Genomic DNA, 20246 nt, shown 5'->3' with positions numbered 1-20246 from the left:
TAGATGTTGAAAAAGCCTTCGACAAAATCCAACACCTTTTCATGATAAAGGTCTTAGAGAGATCAGGGATAACAGGAACATACCTAAAGATAATAAGAGCAATATACAGTAAACCAACAGCCAACATCAAACTGAATGGAAAGAAGCTTAGGGCGATTCTCTCTCTCTCTCTCATCCATTCTTCCCCTGACTCAATCTATTATTTGCAGTTGATATGATAGTTTACATAAGCAACCCAAAAAAACTCTACCAGGGAACTCTTACAGCTATTAACACCTTCAGCAAACTAGCAGGATACAAGGTAAACACAAAAAAATTAGTAGTCCTACTATATACAGACGATAAAGGGGCTGAGAAAGAAATCAGAGAAACATCATCCTTTACACTAGCCACAAACAACATAAAGTATCTTAGGGTAACTCTTACCAAACAAGAGAAAGACCTATATAATAGAACTTTGTCGCATTAAAGAATTTAAAAAGATACCAGAAAATGGAAAGATGTTCCATGCTCTTGGAAAGGTAGGATAAATATAGTAAAAATGGCAATCTTTCCAAAGCAATCTACAGATTCAATGAAATCCCCAATAAAATCACAGCACAATTCTTCACTGACCTTGAAAGGATAATAATCAAATTTATATGAAAAAAAAAAGACCCAGGATAGACAAAGCAACCCTGTATAATAAAAGAACTTCAAGAGGCATCACCATCCCTGATATTAAGCTCCACTACAGAGCTATCGTTCTGAAAACAGCCTGGTGTTGGCACAAGAATAGAGAGGTAGACCAATGGAATCAATTAAAAAATCCCATACACCTATGAACACCTGATTTTCAACAAAATAGCTTAAAGAATACAACGGGGGAGAAAAGCATCTTCATCAAATAGTGCTAGCACCATTGGATGATGGTATGTAGAAGATTGCAGATAGACAGACCCATGTCTATCGCCATGCACAAAACTCAACTCCAAATGGATCAAAGACGTCAAAATACATCCAGCCACAATGAACCTCTTAGAAGAGAAAGTGGGAGGTACTCTTGAACAAATTGTTACAGAAGACTACTTTCTGAACGTAACTCCAGTACCGCAGACACTGAAATCAACAATTAATAAATGGACCTCCTAAAACTTAGAAACTTCTCTATGGCAAAGGACACTGTGGACAAGACCAAATGGTAGCTCAAAGACTGGGAAAAGATTTTTACCAATCGTACATCTGGCAAAGGGCTGATCTCTAATATATACAAAGAAATTAAGACACTTGCCAACAAAACACTAAATAACTGTATTTAAAAATGGGGTATAGAACTGAAGAAAGACTTGTCAATAGAGGAAATCAAAAAGGCTGAAAGACACTTAAGAAAGTGTTCAACATCCATAGCTATGAGGGAAATGTAAATAAAAACAACTTTTAGGTACCATCTTACTCTTTCAAGAATGGCTAAAATTAAAATCAGCAACACCTCTCCAGCATAACAACTTATCCTGGAGAGGATTGGAGAAAGGGGAATACTCCTCCACTGCTGGTGGGAGTGCAAAATCGTACAGCCATTTTGGAGATCAGTATGGCAGTTCCTTAGGAAAATGGGATTTAGTTTACCACAGGACCTTTGCAATCCCCCTCTTAGACATATACCCAAATGATCCATAGCCATGCAACAAAGATATCTGCTCAACTATGTTTATAGCAGCATTATTTGTAATAGCAAGAACCTGGATCAACCTAGATGCTCCTGAACTGAAGAATGGATAAAGAAGATTTGGCACATCTACACAATGGAATACTACTCTGCAGAAAAAAATAATGGAATCTTTATATTCACAGGCAAGTGGATGGCACCAGAAGAAACCATCCTGAATGAGGTAACCCAGTCACAAAAGGAGTAACATGGTAAGTACTTGCTTAACCTAATTGCAGGTGGGAGGGCCTAGTCCCTACTCCAAATGACTTGACAGATTTTGTTGACCCCTCCTGGAAGGCAACACTAGCCCTGTAGATTGTGGGTTTGGTAAGATGGGAGGTTGGTTAGAGGCATGGGAGGGGGAGAGTGGTGAGAGATAGGGAACTGGGATCGGTATTAAAGTAAGAACATAAATAAATAAATAAAACCAAAAGAAAAAAAAGAAAGAAAGAAATCAGTATAGTGTTTCTATAGGAAAACGTGTATTAGTGTACCACAAGATTTAGTAATTCCTCTCTTAAGCATAAAGTCAAAAATGCACATTCATACAAGGACATCCATTCAACTATGTTCATAGCAGCATTATTTGCAATAGGCAGTACCTGGAAGCAATCTAGATGCCCCTCAGCTGAAGAATAATGAACATATGGTATATTTACCTAATGGAATACTACTCATCTGAAAAACACAATGAAACCCTGAAATTCACAGGCAAATGGCTAGAACTAGATGATACCATCTTGAGTAAGGTAAACCCAGGCACAGAAAGACAAACTTGGTCAACTCATATGGATCTTAGACATAGAGCAAAGGATTCATACAGCCAGAAAAGCTAGGAAACAAGGATGACCATAAGAGATATACATGGTCCTCTGGAGAAGGGGCAAGGGAGAAAATCTGAGCAAATTGGGAGGATAGAGTTAGTAGAGAAGTTAGGAGAAAGAGAAGGGCAGAAGAGGAGGGGAGAGATGGGCAAGAGTGAACAGTAATATTGAGGCAGGGAAAGAATAAAGGAGAACAACAAAAGTGATACCATAATAGAGGGAGCCATTATAGGTTTAAGGAGAAATCTGGCACTAGGGAAATTTCCAGAGACCTACCAAAATGAACCCAAGTAACAATCTAAGAAATAATGGTGGAGCTACCTTTGATTCCCTTCCTAGATAATGAGATTGATCACTACCTTATGTGACACCCTAGAGCCTATATCCAGTAGGTGATCCTGGAGTCCTGTTACAGCAAGAGAGGGTTGTTGAGCAATATGGTCAAGAACAGGTAGGAGAAACCCATGGAATCAGTTGATTGATCTGAACATGGGAGAGCACATGTACCCCAGTCAGATAGCTAGGAAATCAGCATAGGACTAACCTAGAACCCCTGAATGTGAGTGTTAGTTAAGAGGACTGGGCAGTCCATGGGGCCTCTAGTTATGGATCATTATTTATCCCTAGTATATGAATGGACTTGGGAGCACAATCCACATAAAGTGATACTCTCTCAGCCTAGACACATGGGGGAGGGCCTAGGCCCTTCCCCACATGAAATAACAGACTTTGAAGGCTACCCATGGAAGGTCTCACCCTCCCTGGGGAGAAGAAAGGAGATCAGCTTGGGTTTGGTGAGAGTAACAGGGGATGATGGCAGGGTGAACTAACTACGATTAACATGTAAAACAACCTTGTTTCAAACTCAAATAAAGAAAAGGGGAAAAAATATGTGTATACTGAGTGTACAATCTTTAGTAGGAAGATTGTAACACAAAATAAGTAAGTGCAAAGTGGTATTTTATTGAGCATGTTACTGAGCTTAAAATTCTTCAAGAAATCATCGAGAGAAAATAAAATATATGGAATATGGATTAGAACTCGTGATGTGAAAAGCAAAGAAATAGATATGCAAGTGCCTGAAATAGGAGTCCTGGAAGGAATAAAAATATATACAATGAGTGGGGAGAAAATATAAATGCTGTGAAGATTGAACAGATCCAAATGCTCAAGTGATGAAAAAAACCTCATGTTAGAAAGTCTCAAGTATAAATACATAATCTTTTATAAAGCTACAGCCTGAAGCAAAGATTGTCAGAATAATAAGCAATTAAAATTAGATCAGTCTGGGAACTATAAGCAACATTTTTAAGAATAGTATGGCTTGGATCTTGTAGCTGAAACTAGTTTACCTTCTTAGAATTGCACTTCAGATCACAGATTACAGTGGAAATTAGGATGTCTCCTGGTATGGTAGAGCTTGAATATTTTCTTACAGATACAGGAAAGGATACTACAGGGGTTTCATGGATTCTAGAGAATTATGAATGGATTATAATTTTCTCACGGGTCCTATACAAAAGGGAGACACGTGTACCATTTTGCTTGAAAAGCATTAACTAGCACAAACTTCGAAGGCTCACATTTTTATCTTTCTATAGAGGGTCACTTCATTCAAAGTGTCTCACTACCACCCAAGATAGTTTCTAGGTACGAAATAGCAACCCTTCTATAGACTTTCCTTCACAACACACATATAAGAAAGCTGACAGATCAGAGAAAAAAGTAAAGAAAAACAAGAAACCATAGTTTACATGGCAACTACAATAATTTAAAAATAATAAAACTTATTTTGATAGCTTTATATATAATAATACTAGCTTAAACATATACTACAAAGTATATAAAATTAATTGAGAAGTATTTAAGGAAATAAGTAAAAATTGGATGAGTAACAATTTTATTAAAATTACTGGCACCTACAAACAACAACACAGAATATAATAGAAACTATATCCATATAATCATGAGCTGTAATCACAATATCAATATTGTAAAGTAGATAGCCTACAATTGAACAAAAGAATCTTATAGACTTTTCTGGTCTGGTTCAAGAGAAACCACAGATAACAACCAAAATCTGTAGGAAAAAACATGCATAAATTAGCATAACTTGTGAATAATAGCAGTACTAAAGAAAAGTATGAAATGTGTTCAAATCAGCAAAAGAGACATTTGCTTCTTAGAATGAAAGAAGGAATGTGTACAATGAGCACAAGTAGAAAGTATTAATAGAGCTATTATTATTATATATGCATGGAGATTAAAGTAAGCCTCCCTGAAATCAGTCAAAGCACCTCTAGGCCTTGTCTTTGTCAAAAGATTCTTCAGCTATATTTCATGTGACTGTCATTGCATGTGCTCAATGGTAATCTGACAGCAGCTATATGTCCTTTTATTACTAACATTTGAACATAACAAAGTCTTTATTGTTGCTAACCAAACTGAGTCAAATGTACTCCAAGCTTAATCAGGAAAGATAAAATTTTATCCTTTTAAAGACTTCATACTACTGGAAATTATTGCTGGGGACAATTGTTGAAATTTAATTTGTTAACATTTTCTCACATATGCAAACTATATAAGTGTCTACTTCCTGAAAGTGTTTTATCCTCTTAGGACATTGGGACATTGCAATTTAAGAGCTTATCATGTAAATCAAATTTAGCTTTACATCTTTCCTCATAGGTTGCAACCTTCGTGTAGAAATTCTGTTATCTAATTTAAATCTAAAATGAAGCTAAAGAAATCGTTTATCTATTCTCTCGCCGACCCACACACACACACACAGAATGCAGGACAGGAATAAATTAGCAAGAATAGATAGGCACCCCTACCCTAGAAAGGGACTTCTCAACAGTTATTGGTTAAAAGAATTTTAGAAAAATACATGTGTATGTTGTTAGTTCACATTTAGATGATTTTTTTTTCTGCCAAGGAATTCAAAACACATCTGGTACGGTGTTCATTCCTTGAGCTCTGAGTTCTGGTGTCTGAGGCACCAGTTTTCTTCTTCAAAAATTGTTCTGCTCTTGCACCTTGGTGGATTTCTCCACTTGATTTCTGTTTTTCTCAAAGCATTGTAAAACACTTTGTGTATTTCATAATTTTTTTGTTTGTTTTTGTACTCTATCTTCTACTTTCAATTAAAGGTGATATTATGCTTTTCTAAAAACCCATGATTTTTATGATAATCAACAGTAACCTAATACATTAATTGAATTGTATTCAAGACTCAATGATTATTTATTAAGGTACTTTAAAGGCCTTTGTGCATCTTAAAGGGTATATGATATCTTTTAGTTACTTAAAAAGTGTGTGTGTATGTGTGTTTTTTTAAATATTTTTACTTAGTTTCAGTTTTAGCCATGAAAATATTTTCTTACGCTAAACCAGAGTAGATCATAGCCTATGGCTATTTCTTACTTCAAAAAGCTTCTTCTAATTTATTGAATTCTTTGTAAATTTTGGAGATCAACCCTCTGTGAGATGTAGGATTGGTGAAAATCTTTTGCCAGTCAGTGGGCTGCCTTTTGGTCTTGTCAACTGTGTCCTTTGCCTTACAGAAGCTTCTCAGTCTGAGGAAGGGCCATTTACTAATTATCAATCTCAGTGTCTGTGCTACTAGAGTTATGTTCAGGAAGCAGTCTTCTGTAACAATTTGTTCAAGGGTACCTCCCACTTTCTCTTCTAAGGGGTTCATTGTGGCTGGATTTATTTTGAGATCTTTGATCCATTTGGAGTTGAGTTTTGTGCATGGCGATAGACATGGGTCTGTCTATCTGCAATCTTCTATATACCATCATCCAATTGTGCCAGCAATGAGAGCTGTGGTCACTGCCTTGTCAACGATGCCATCCAGCAGGCATGCTCCCAGCTTGGAGATGTGGTTACTGCCATTGCCATCTTACATACACACCAATAAATTGTTGACTGTGCTTTTTTTTAAAGCCGTGCTGTTTTTTGCCGCTTATGCTGAGTCAGGAATCTTCCTTTAAAGGAGCTGAGCAAATATCTGCTTGTCTCTCGCAAAGCAGAGTCCAACTGAGAAAAATGCTGCTACCAAGAAACCTTGCTTGTCTGTGTTCTGTTGTTTCAAAAACCCTTTTTTAAGCTTTTGGTAAATTTTAAGTGGAAGTTCTTTAGCCACGTAGGCGCCATTTGTAAAGGAGTATGGTTTTTCTGCCTGCCGCCCCGTCTTGTCCGGCTACCACGCCAGCCCCAATTAACAAACAGAGACTCTGTATTTGATATAATTCTGTTGGCCAGGTACGAGTTTCTTATCGGCTAGCTCTGTCTTAAGTATTAACCCATTTCTATGTATTTCCACATGGTCTTCTTACCGGGGAAAGGGGCAAGCGTCTTGTCTCCCCAGTCTCTCCATATTGACCCCTTACTTAACTACTTCCTCTTTCCTCCTCATCTCCTAGTCCCACCTATCTTGCTTTCCTATTGGCCAACAGTGCTTTATTCATTAACCAGTATGAGAAACATATATACATTATGACATCTCCCATCAAGAGGTAAAAGAAAATCAATTATAATATAAAATTTAAAAAGAACGAAAGAGATCTTGTCATGAGTCTAAACTTTAACAGAAGCAGAGATTCACAGGTAAACACTGATCCAAATGCGTGGAATTTGTTTGTCTAGAGGAAGGAGTGATGAGCAAAAGGATCAAGACCATGCTGGAGAAACCCACAGAAACAGCTGATTGAGCAAGAGGGAGATCATGGACTCCAGTCTTATAGCTGGGGAACCAGCATATGACTGAACTAGGCCTCCTGGATGTCAGTTGGGTGGCCTGGGCATTATATGGGGCCTCTGGCAGTGGAACCAGTATTTGTCCCTAGTGCACCAATGAACTTAGGAGGTCATTCTGTGGAGGGACACTCAGCCTACATAGATAAAGGAAGGCCTTGGTTCTTCCCCAAATGATGTGGCTGACTTTGATTATCCCCCATGGGAGGACTCATCCACACTGAGGAGTGAACAGTGTGGGATAGGAAGATGATGGGGGCATTGGGAGGGAGAGGGAACTGGGATTGGTATATAAAATCAGATTTTTTAATTGAAATAAAAAAGAAAGAGAAAGCTCTGACAGGACATCATGAAAAAAGTTACCTTCAAAGAGGTCTCTGAGTTCCTTTACCCTTGGCCAGCTAGTGCTGGGCATGCAACAAAGTCATTCTGAAAGATTTTAACTAGTTATGTTACTTTTTAACTCATAATGAAAACAAAGAAAGGTATTTTGGAATGTGTCAAAAACAGCACAGCTGGATTATTTTCTTTATACAGTTTGTAGAAGAAAATCATGATTAGATTACATTTTGTCTGTTCTTGTCTGAAATAATATAGTATTTATATTACTAATATATATATATATATATATATATTTCTCTATTTGGCACATAAATATTAGTGTATAGTACCCTTGCATATTTGGTAATAAGGAACATGAGTATTAGTGAACATTAGAGTCCACAGGCATTGATGCCAGACATAATGTGGCATTAAATATGAATTAAACTCTGACTCTATCAAAGCTATCATATATATTTTGAAAAGGTATTTTGAAAATTCCTAACAAAGAAGCTGATATAGAAGAGTAATACCTGATTTTTGGTAGAGAAAATGCACACTTAAATGTAGTTGCTATTATAAAATTACAGAGATATTAACTCAAAGAAAAGTTGAGCTTTGTTGAAATGTTTCTTTTCATATCTTGATTTGAAATAGTTGCTGAATAGTCAAGTACCAACAATAGTAAATGTCAGATACCATGAACTGAAAATGAATTATATATGGCTGTGTAGTTCCACCTGGCTATATTACCAGAATTCTCCTCTCAATGTATTTCTGGGTTCAAGGTGGTCACAATAGAGTATGTTTTTAATGAAGGCAAAGGAAGCACAAGATGCTAGTTTTGAAGTTTCATTTAATGCTCTGAACTTACAGAGTTTGACAGTGGTCAAAGTGGGCGGGGGTTGGGAAAAACGTACATGTACATGCTTGAATTCAATTATCTCTGACATATATACCTGTGACACATTCTAAAAGGTCCAGGTTCCCATTTGTTCCTCTTTGATCCACATGGTCTTTACCGTTGTGTCTAACACTGTATTGTCTGTCAGCCACACTGACACTAGTTTTGTATCCATTCTGTAGAGTTTGTCACCATCCACCACGTCTGTGTTATCTCATATTTATCTAGAACTTCCTCTTTTATATTACTACTAATATTGTGCTCTTCCTTGGCAAAACCATAAGTGAAAATGGTGTCATACTAGGCAAATATATATATATTGGGAGTTCTGCTGTTGGATTCTGAGAGGCTCTGCATATGGCATTTATTTCTGTCCTCTCTCAGTGTGTCTTTTAATCATATACAGAATAATATGAAGAGTACTAACTGGCTAATGACATAAATATGTGGAATAAAGAATAAATAATAATAACACATCCTCAAGCATATTAAAGTACCTATTACAAAATAATAATGTGCTATTGTCATATTATATTTGTCATAGGGATTTTTAAGAGTTTATCTGTCTTCTATTCCTACCCTGACTCACTATTCCTAGTCACATGTGTGTTCCTCTCCTTTTCCTTCTTGAACATAAAGAAATGTGTAGAGAATTACAAGACAAATTCCAACTAAAAATTTATGTTCTTTCTTGATAATGAGATCAACAACTAACTTATCCACCATTAAGGAGCCCTCATTTAGTCTGTTGGAAACAGAACCAAACACCGATAACTAAACACTAAGTCAAACTAGAATCCAGGTGCAGAGAGAAAGAACAAGACCAGGTTGCAGAAAGACATAGAGACAGCTGACTGAACAAGGAGGAGCTAACGGGCCCCAAGACTGATAGCTGGGAATCCAGCATGGGACTGACTCAGACCCCATGAACACGGGTCTCAGCTAGAAGGCCTGAGAAGTCCAAGGGACCTCAGACAGTGGAACCAGGTTGTATTCCTTGTACACAAAATGCCCTTGGGGACACATCCACCATGGAGGGATAATCCCTTAACCTAGAGACAGGAGAGAAGTCCTAGTCTCTACTTCAGATGACTTGTCAGATTTACGTGACCCCAATTGGATGGCATAGCCCTACGTGTGGAGTGGGGGGGGGGAATGGGAGGGGAGGGTAGTCAGGGTACATATGAGGGGGGAGAGAGAGTAAGAGGGAGAGAGTGAAAGAGTGGGAACTGGGATCGACATGTAAAATAAAAAAAATAAATTAATTAATTAAAAAAGTTTATCTGGAATAATTTTCACAGAAATTGATATAAAAACATCAAAAACACTATATGATTAAAAATCCTAATAATCTCATTCATCCATCACCCTTCTATGTAGAAACATTAAAATTTATGTTGGCAGCTAAATAAATGGTGTCCTGAAAGCCTTCATGTAGACACACCATAAAATAATGTCGTTGACAGTAATATAAGAAGAGCTCTTCACTGTAGACTGAATGTTCATCAATTGTAGTGTGTCAGAAGAGGTCATTTGATCGAATCATAGAATAGGACAAGATGTTTTCTAGTTAACAAGTGATTTCCACAAACATGTAGCAACATAGATAATGTAAGAACAAGCAGTCCACAGTTTGAAGATATTTGAGCAGCCTGATAATATTAAGCATACTCAGATTTATGCAGGAATCTGTTGGTGCACTCAGTTTCTCATGGGGGTGAAGCTGGATCCACTAAAGTTTTACTTAAATTCAAAAGTATGTTTAAGGCCAGAAGATCTGTACCCAAATAAGTTTTTAAAAAACTGAGAACATAGATGATAGTTAGAAAACTTGCTTATTGTGTATGAAGTCTTAAGGCCCAAACCAGATTGGAAAAAACAAAACAAAAGAATGATATTCTTCTTTGTTGTAGATACAAAATTCTGAATTCATTAGTGGCAATATAATGGAAGTATGACTTTAAAAAATTCATCAATGGTTTGGAAATTTGGTCTTTTGTCTATAGGAGGGGAGTATTCCTTTTTATATATATAATAAACTTGGGGTTCTTTACAGAAAATTTTATTGAGAAATCAAATAAACTGACATGTTTTGAGGATTCACTGAGAAATGGGCATCACTGATTAAAAACCACTAGCCACTAGCAATTTGAAATAACACATTATAACCAAAAATACAGGAACAGAAGTGTGGCTTAGTGACAGGGCAATTTCCTACCTAATTTGTTAATCGCTGCATTTGTCTTCAATATCTAAACAGGAGAGGAGAAGAGAGGCAAAGACAGGAGAGGAGAAGAGAGGCAAAGACAGGAGAGGAGAGAGTGGAGAAGACAGGAGAGGAGAGAAGGGGAAAGGAGAGGGGAGGGGAGGAGAGGAGAGGATTACCAGGGCAGAAGGATTTGAAAAGGAGTTCTTTCAATTTATTTCTCTACTTGAAATAAATTACTAGCCAATGCTTAATTAAATCTCCAAATAAAGTTAAAGGACAAAAGTTGATTCAATACTGTCAATTCATTTACAGTGACATCATAGTATTTTCAATGAAATGTTCCTTTACATGACCATGAAGTCAAAGATTTTTTTTTTTTTTTTATTTCTAGGAGACTACAATTTAATGTTCTGTAGATGTTGACTGAGATTATGGATACTCTATTCTCCAGGCTGGTAAAAGAAATGTACAATCAAATGCTTTGGGGATATGATCTAATCACATGAAATGTAGATCTGAAAAACCTTTTCTCATAGTACAATATTAGCTCAATACAGATAAGTTATTATTTCACTGGAAATGGACTTTTGTGAAGAACTGGGATTACATTTAATTTTAACCAAGGACCATGTTCTCCTTGAAATATGCTTCAAGTAGAGAAGCACTGATAGAAAAATTATTCAATTTAATTTTTGGACCAGTTTTGTTCTAAGAAATATTTTAAATACTCATAAAATTAAGGACTTTAACTTATTCTTTAACTAAATTTAATTCATGTGGAAATATAATAATGATCTAGCCAAATACACTTATTGATGTGTGCTAATGGAACTCATGCTTGCTACTGTTAACTGGATCAAGGATCTGTGACTGGCTAGAATTTAGGAATTAAACAAAAGTTGAGTCCTATATTATATTATCATTCAGCTCATAAATCAGTGCATCTCACACTAATGAGTTCAGCATGAAGAGAATAGGACACTGTGGATTAATAGTTCCTCTTTCAACAGCTATATATATATATATATATATATATATATGTATATATATATATATATATATATATATCAATTTCGCTTTTCCACAGACCAAGAGGTTATCAGTTTATGAAAAAAAAAAACTGTAAGGGTCAGAGAATCATAGAGATCTTCATCACAACAGCATTTACAGGAAATGACATGATGAGTACATGCATGAACTCACAGCAGCTGAGTCAGCATGCACAAGACCTTCACAAGATCAGGCCATTCAAAATTCCAATATGAATAGGGGATAAGCACATGGAGTTCCACTTCTAAGTGAAGGATTAGATGCCACTGATACTGGTTGGGGAGGAAGAATAATTTTCTTCAGAGATATAGCCTCTGAGAGACTGCCACTACTCAGTGGTTCTCAACCTTCCTGATGCTTCAATCTTTTAATATAGTTCCTCATGTGGTAGTGACCTCCAACCATAGTATTATTTTCATTGAGACATTGTAACTCTAACTTTGCTACTGTTACTAATGGTAAAGTAAATATCTGATATGCAGGATATTTGATACATGATCCCTGTAAAAGAGTTATCAGACTCACCCTCTCAAAAGGGTCATGACCCACAGACTGAGAAGTGCTGTGACTAGTTTCTAGCTAATAATCACACATCCATGCACATGCAAGCAATTCTAATAGACACAATATGTGGAGTTTTTTCCTTATTTTGCTCCCTCCTCCCCACTTCCCTCTGCTACCTGCCTTAACACAATCCTCTTCTGTTTCTGTTCAGAAGAGCAGGCCTTCCATGGTATATTAAATTGAGGTAAGACTAAGTGCCTCCCCTTATAGGGAGGTATTGGGGAAAGAAATGCAGTATGAGGAATGGTTCCCAAGAGCCATCCAAAGCATTAGAGACAACCCCTGCTCCCATTTTTAGGAGTCCCATAAATAGACAAGCTACACAACTGTCGCATATATATATATATAGAGAGGGCTTAGGTTGACCCCATGCAGGCTTTCTTGTTGTTGGTCCAGACTGAGTTTCTATGACCCAGTTATATTGTTTCTGTGGGTTTCCTTGTAATATTCTTGAATACTCTGCCTCCTACAATATTTCCTCTATCTCTTCAGCATTATTTACCAGGATAGACCTAATGTTTTGCTATGGGTCTCTGCATCTGTTACTTCCTTTAATGTTCTTTGATGATTTTATAAACTCCTCTCAGTCAACTCTCCACAGACCCACCCCACCTCTCTATCAATCAAATTTTATGGCCTATTTTCTTTTAAACACATAATATACAACTTGAGCAGACCATATTCTCTTACTGGTGTGTGGTTCATCTAACTAATACCTTTAAAAAGCTGAGAGCCCCTTGCTCAAAACTTAAAATTGCCAGTAGCTACTGAGCTACTATTGGTACTTGGTGCCAATACCCATAACCATACTGAGATTGTTGTCTGGCCTGTTGTTAAGCAACTCTTCTGCATGTTTTTACAACTATTTTGAATTAACATATGCAACTTCCCTGCTGATTCAATAATCAGTTTTCTTTTAGTCACCCATATTTCTGGCACTTGCGCTATTTCCGTGCTCTTCCCCACAATGATCTCCGATCCTTGGGAGGAAATATTACAACATAAATGTACCATTTAGAACTAAGTATTTCTATCCTTTCACCAGTTCTGATTATCTGTATGTTTTCAGCCTACTGAAAAAATATGCCTCTCTATTATGACTGAAAAATATATTAATATATGAGTATAAATTACTAGTGGCTGGTTTAATATCTTGCCTATTTAGAAATGCAATAATATTAGCAATATCCTCTCAGGACTTATGACATATCTAGAAACAGATTCTTGAGCTCAATAACCGTATCAGGTATGGATTTCAAACTTGTGATGTAAGCCTTAAATCCAATCATAAAGAGATTGGATGCTACCATGACATTTGTGCTAATACTGTACCTGTGGGCATGTCTCACAGGCTGGCTATTATTATTTTAGGATGCCTTTTTGGGATTCCTAGGTGGGTAAGGTTAATGGTTAATCTTTTCCTCTATTTGTATGCACTGAACAATCCATCAATCTGAAAATTACCCAGTAGGGATGAGGCTTCCAGTTGACTACCAGAATAACTTTTCTGAGTTTGTGACTCAAGTATACTGTATGAAGAGTGATAACTAACATCAAAGACATCTCAAAAATATGGAAATCTACTATTCAATAAATTACCTAAAGTATATAACTTTATATATTTTAAAAGTATGGAAATGGAATCATTTTATAATGGTTAAACAATATCTTTATCCAACACCACAGGCAAATAGATAAAAAGAAAAAAAATGCAGAGCCCGAAATGGAGTACTACTTTTTAAGTGTCTGGCAGTCTGGCCAGTGAAATATATTACCGACTATTACAAGTGTTCTTGGTTACCTTCTAGAACTACATCATATGTTGGATCCTGAAGACACCACCATTCTGTGTTCTTGCTATAATATTAACAACAGTTTCTAAAGCCAAAGTAAACCTGAAGTCTAAGAACTGAAAGAAAGAAGTAAGTAGAAATTATCTATCTTACCTTATACCTAGCTCAACAATATACATGTATTTATGAGAATCATTTCTTTCCTTTAACTTCAAGAATAAGAAGAAAAATGAATAGTTACAGACCATGGAACTTATACAACTGTCATGATAACCAATCTTAAAAAGGAGTCTTTATCAAGCAATTATTTCAGAGATAAAAGAACCAGATACCATCATATGTAAGTAACTTGATTTTTCAAGCATTTTATGGCTGTATTTTTGACATGTTGGATATATTTACATATTCATCAACATAGTATGTTACAAGGGCATAATTTGTTCATGTAATTTGACAAACATGTGTTGATGTGACAAAATCTAAATATGTGTAGATCTCTGCACCACGTGGCATTTCCTTCACAGTAACCCCTAGGTCTGTGACTCCTTTTATTTCTCAGGGTTGTGCTGTGGATATGGATACAAGAATTTCTTCTTAACTGTCTTATCACATATTATTTAATAATTTGTGCTATTTACAAATGCCTTAAGATTAAAATTATTGATGTATACTTTTCATTAACTATGTAAATGATGATTGAAGACTTAAAAAGTATCTTACACAAAAAATACAATTATTAGTATATACAATTTATAACATCTAATTTACTACTGAATGAATTTTCTTTGTCCAACTGTTTTTGTAAATACATTTGTTAAGCAGACTGAGAATGCAGCTCACTGGATCAGAGCATGCCAGCTTGGCATGCAGGAAGTCCTGAATTTGGTACCTTGTAGTAAAGAAAAAAATTCCTATGCTCCGGATGCCAGCATACCTGTGAAACAGCATGGAAATTTATGAGTAAGTTGCTCTGAGATAAATGCAAAAGAAAATCTAAATTAGCCTCAATCTGTATGTTTTGTGTCATAACATTAACAACTACCAAAACACATATAGTAGTTTCACTTAAAAATGTATGAAATTACATCCAATAAAATTGAAGAACATTTTGTATTTGCAGTTGTACTGTCACTGCAAATCTAATATATTCTGTAAGTGATAAAATAAGTTATAATGGACACAAATATGCATATGTTTAAAGCTAAGCAAAAGCACCATACACATGCTGAAATGCATCTGTAATTACCCACCAAGTAAATGATGTAGATTCTGATTCAATCTAATTAAACGTTGTAATTTTCAGTAGAAAAATGTGTGGGCAGCTTTCATTACAAGCAGGCGTAGTTAAGGTAATGACTAAGTCATTTTTGAAATTATATACATGTACAAATTAGAGCAAGCACGAAAACTTTTTATCATTAGAATAGCTAGAAGGTCTCCTATGATACTGTGTGACAAGACAATCAATCAGAGGCTTCAGAAGTTTCGTAGGGTAGCCCCCAATGAAGCAGAGGATCAAATAATTTATAAATTAGAAATAAGTATGTTACAGAGTTTAAATGAGTTCTTTTCATTATTTGTTAACATGATACATTTTATTTACCTTGAAGCAGTTATTGAAATAATTACCGGGATTCTTATCTTGGGAAATTGCTGACAATGGTATAATTTCATGAAGTTGACGGTATGTGATATTTGGCCCGAAACTCAATTATCAAAGTCAGAATATTTTTCTTGAGAGTGTTAAATGGAAATCAAAGAAAAGTGCAGGAATATCTTTACAAATTTCCTGTAAGATGACTATATTACCCATGTGAAAAGAGCTGTGTCTGCCTCATGATTAAAATTTCAACCTTATTTTCCTTTACATCTATTCTTTATGCATGCTTTTCCTAAATAACTGACTAAAATATAGCTCACTTTGATCTAGTGCAAGGGGAAAGTTATTAAAGCTGTTTATGATTATTGGACTTGGAAGTATAATTACTTCAGAATCCAATTTGCATTTATCAACTGTATCATAAGGATCAAATTCCAACATTTTGTAAATACAGTTTTTTTAATGAAATAAATTGTTTGTAAATTTAAAAAGCCACTTTCTTCAAATAAGAAGTTCATATAAATTCCAAAATCATTGTTGCTATTCCATTTTCATGTTTTATACATTATTTAATCAAGAAAAGCCATCTAGTAAAATATCTACCAAAATTGAAAATCTGTTTTGAACGTGCTTTTGGCTGTAAGGTTATTTGAAAGTCTTGAATACTGTTGTGGGGAAAGAGCCCTTAGGAAATTAAAGGAAAATTCACAGGCTCCTCTGAAATGGCATTTTCCTATAGGTAAAGGTAAAATCTAGTCTACACTTCCCTACATTCAGAGAAAAATATTTAATTTTTCAGATAGCTCTGATGCTATTTAAACAATCACACCACTCTGATGTCATTCTTCACAGCTAACAACTGTCAGATTTCAAACTCCTCATTTGACATAAATAACAGTCAATTAACAGTGCAATGACCAGGTTCATGGAAGATTCTAGTTTGCCCATTCTCTTCACTTTCTTTTTCAGTCTTTGATTTCAAATCTCTGCACAACTAATAAAATACTGAAAATGCCCAGAAAGCTACTCATGTACTCAAAAAAGCAATCATGATAAACAATAAGATTAGAACCTAAAGACTAAAACAAATGGCTACTTACAATAATGATATTTTAATTTGGAAATATTTAAGTCATGGGTCATTCTTCAATGACAATAGATTTTAAAAATATGATTATTATTAAGGATAAAAATACAACAAAACAAACAAAATATACAAAATATAATTCCTTTTAAAAGTGAAGAGCTGGATCTCATTTGAAAACTAACATAAATAAACTGGATAGTATATTTCATGTGAAACTTCTAGTTTGACTCTAACAAATAACTGTGGTATGACCAATTTGCAATAAAACATTTGAAAATTCAAAGGTTACAAAATAAATATTAAATCAAGTTATAAGTAGGAATATCAATAAAACTATAAATTAGGAAAAGTTAAACATTTTTGCTTATCAAGATTAGTGCATATCTCAATGACAGAAGTGTTTAAAACACTACAGTATATATTATTTTTATAAGTGGTACAATAATTGTCAAGCAGCTAGAGCCTTAAAACAATACAAGTATATTTCCACATAATAATAGTACCTTGAAATCCAAAATCAAGTTGTGGCCAGGCTTGCTTTCTTCTAAAAGCATCCACTTTGGTGATATTGGCTTTCTCGTTGTTTTGTATCATGGGCTACTAGTGGGAAAGAATTTATAGAACAAAGGTAGCACTGCACATGAAAAGAGAAAATATATTTATTTCACACAAAATTATCAGCTATAGCATAATAAAATGAGGTCCATTTTCTGAAATGATATAACAACTGAGAAGTTTATGTGCCAAAAATTTACCATCAAAATGTGTAAGGAAAAAAAAATAAACTGGTGAAAAGCCAAGAAAAAGTAGATAGACTATTATAATTTATACTTCAATACATATTTCAGAAACTTATGGATCAATGTGACAATTCTGATCACAGACATATTTGACCTGGGAAGACTTATTGATCCATATGCTAATGAAAACTTAAAGAACAAATCACACAATCATAACTGAAATTATATTGTTTTCTAAATTACCAAAACAGACCACATTTTTTGCCATGTAATGAATTTTAGCAAGTTTTAAAACAGAGAATTAGCTAAGGTACAATATATGTGTTTATCCACAATTCACATTTTGAATTATACACAACACACACACACACATACACACACACACACACACACACACACACACACACCAGTATTATAGAATGTAGACTTTGGGAGCTGTCAGGCTATGAGGGCAATGGCCATAAAACCATATTAATACTATTTTCAAGAAGGCAAGAGAATGTTTCCTTCCCTTTATACAACATGAATGTACAAATGGAAAGTTCATAAATGTGATGTGCAACGGGGAGGGGAAGAGAAAGGGACAGAGACAATATATAAGAGAACATGTGTTAAGAGCAATTTCCTATGAGCCTAGACCCAAAGCCACATCAATCCTAGAAAAACACACTGAGCCATTTTAAGTTATAGAGCTGTTTTTAAATAGCTAGAGGATTTATTGGCTAGCTCTGTCTTAAATATTAACTCATTTGTATTATTCTGTGTTTCCATGTGGTCTTATCTTACCGTAGAGAGGATCCGGAACTCTTACTTTTCTCATGTCCTACATTTTGACTTCACTCTACTACAACTCCAAAAATCTAACTTGTCCCCTAGTCCTGCCTATCTTGCTTTCTTATTGGCCAACAGGACTTTATTCATTAAGCAATAAGCCAATACATTTATAGAATGACATCTCCCATCTTCTTTTCAGTCTAAAATTAAAAGGGTTTTAACATTAACATAGTAAAATACATAACAAAATAGTTATCAACTAAGAACTATAGTTAACAATATTTAGTCCATTAACATTTAGCAATATTTAAAGAAAATATTCCATCATCTATACTATATTTGTGAGTCTAAAGTCATATGTAACTTATCTTTAATCCTAACAAAGGAAAACTATAACTATTTGTCTTCAACTCCATCAAACACCACAGAAGGTTTATATGTAAATGCTAGAAATGGCAGAAACAACTCACCTGGTCAGTCACCCGAAGTTCTTCGGTAATGTTACATCATCTTCAGCCTCTGGGCCATAGTGTATCTGACAGATTCTCAGCAAAGCAGGAAACTTTAAACTGTCCAGCTGTATTGACAGGTTGTCAGTCACTTTTCTCTGTGTCCTGTAGAAAGTCTAGCAGTCTCATCTATGAAGCAGGTACTGTGTAGCACTATCTATATTGTTTCAGCATTTACTTTTCTGTATGTCCAGTTTATATAGCACAAAGTCAAACAGTCAGGACAAGAGCAGTATATTGACCAAAAGCCTAGGCTTACCATATGGAGAGTAAGTCGACATCAAGTTTCTTCCTTGTCCATCGTCCTTTATGACACAGGTGGTATTCCCAAATGCAATTATGTCTCAACGTCAATAAAACTTGTAAACCATTTTATTTGTTTTTATATTGTGATTTTTAAAAAATTTATTATTTATATGCCAATCACAGTTCCCTCTCCCTCCCTCCCTCCCTCCCTTCCTCCCTACCTCCCTTCCTCCCTCCATTTTACCCTCTTTGGCCCTACACATGCACCCTGACCACTCTCCCCTCCCATCCCACCACCCAAATACCATATGTAGGGCAATGCCATAAAAGTGGGGTCATACAGATCTGACAGGTCATTTGAAGTGTGGACTAGAACTTCTCTGTGTCTCTAAGTTAAGGCAGTATCCCTCCATGGGGGATGTGTTCCCAAGGTCCTTTTATGCACCAGGGATACACCCTGGTTCCACTGTCTGAGGTCCCTTAGAAAGCTCAGTCCTGGCTGAGACCCATATTTAGGGGAGCGTGAGTCAGTCCCATGCTGGATTCCCACCCATCAGTTTGGGGACCAGTTAGCTCCTCCTTGTTCAGGTCAGCTATCTCTATGTGTTCCTGCAACCTGGTCTTGTTGTCTCCATCTGCATCTGGGTTCTAGTTCTACTCACTGTTTAGATATGAGTGCTTGCTTCTGTTTCCAATAGGTATTAGATGAGGGCTCCAAGGTTAAGTTAGTTGTTGATTTCACTATCCTGAAAGGACATTTATGGTAGCCTTTCCATGGATGCTCAAATTGTTAGTTGGCGGCAGTCTTGTAGGTCTCTAGACATTTCTTTGGGTTCAGTTTTCTCTTCAAACCAATATTGGCTCATACTTTTATGTTCTCTCTCTCTCTATCTATCTATCTATCTATCTATCTATCATCTATCTATCTTTCTAACTCACTCTCTCTCTATCCTGTATTCTCCTCCTACCCTGACTCAATCATCCTAGTCGCACGTGATTTCCTTTCCTCCACCTCTCTTTCTCCTACTTCTCTCTCCATTCACTACCCCCCCCCTCTTCCCCTGTACTCTGGGGGAATTGTCCCTTCCTGCTTGTGAGTGACTTTATATGAATCTCTTAGGATACACCATGTATCCTAGTTCTTCTGGTGATGTGAATAATAGACTGGTGATACTTT

The sequence above is a fragment of the Phodopus roborovskii genome, unplaced genomic scaffold (genome assembly GCF_943737965.1).
Source record: "Phodopus roborovskii unplaced genomic scaffold, PHOROB, whole genome shotgun sequence".
NCBI classification, from domain to species: Eukaryota; Metazoa; Chordata; class Mammalia; order Rodentia; family Cricetidae; genus Phodopus; species Phodopus roborovskii.
This window is presented reverse-complemented; position numbering follows the sequence as displayed.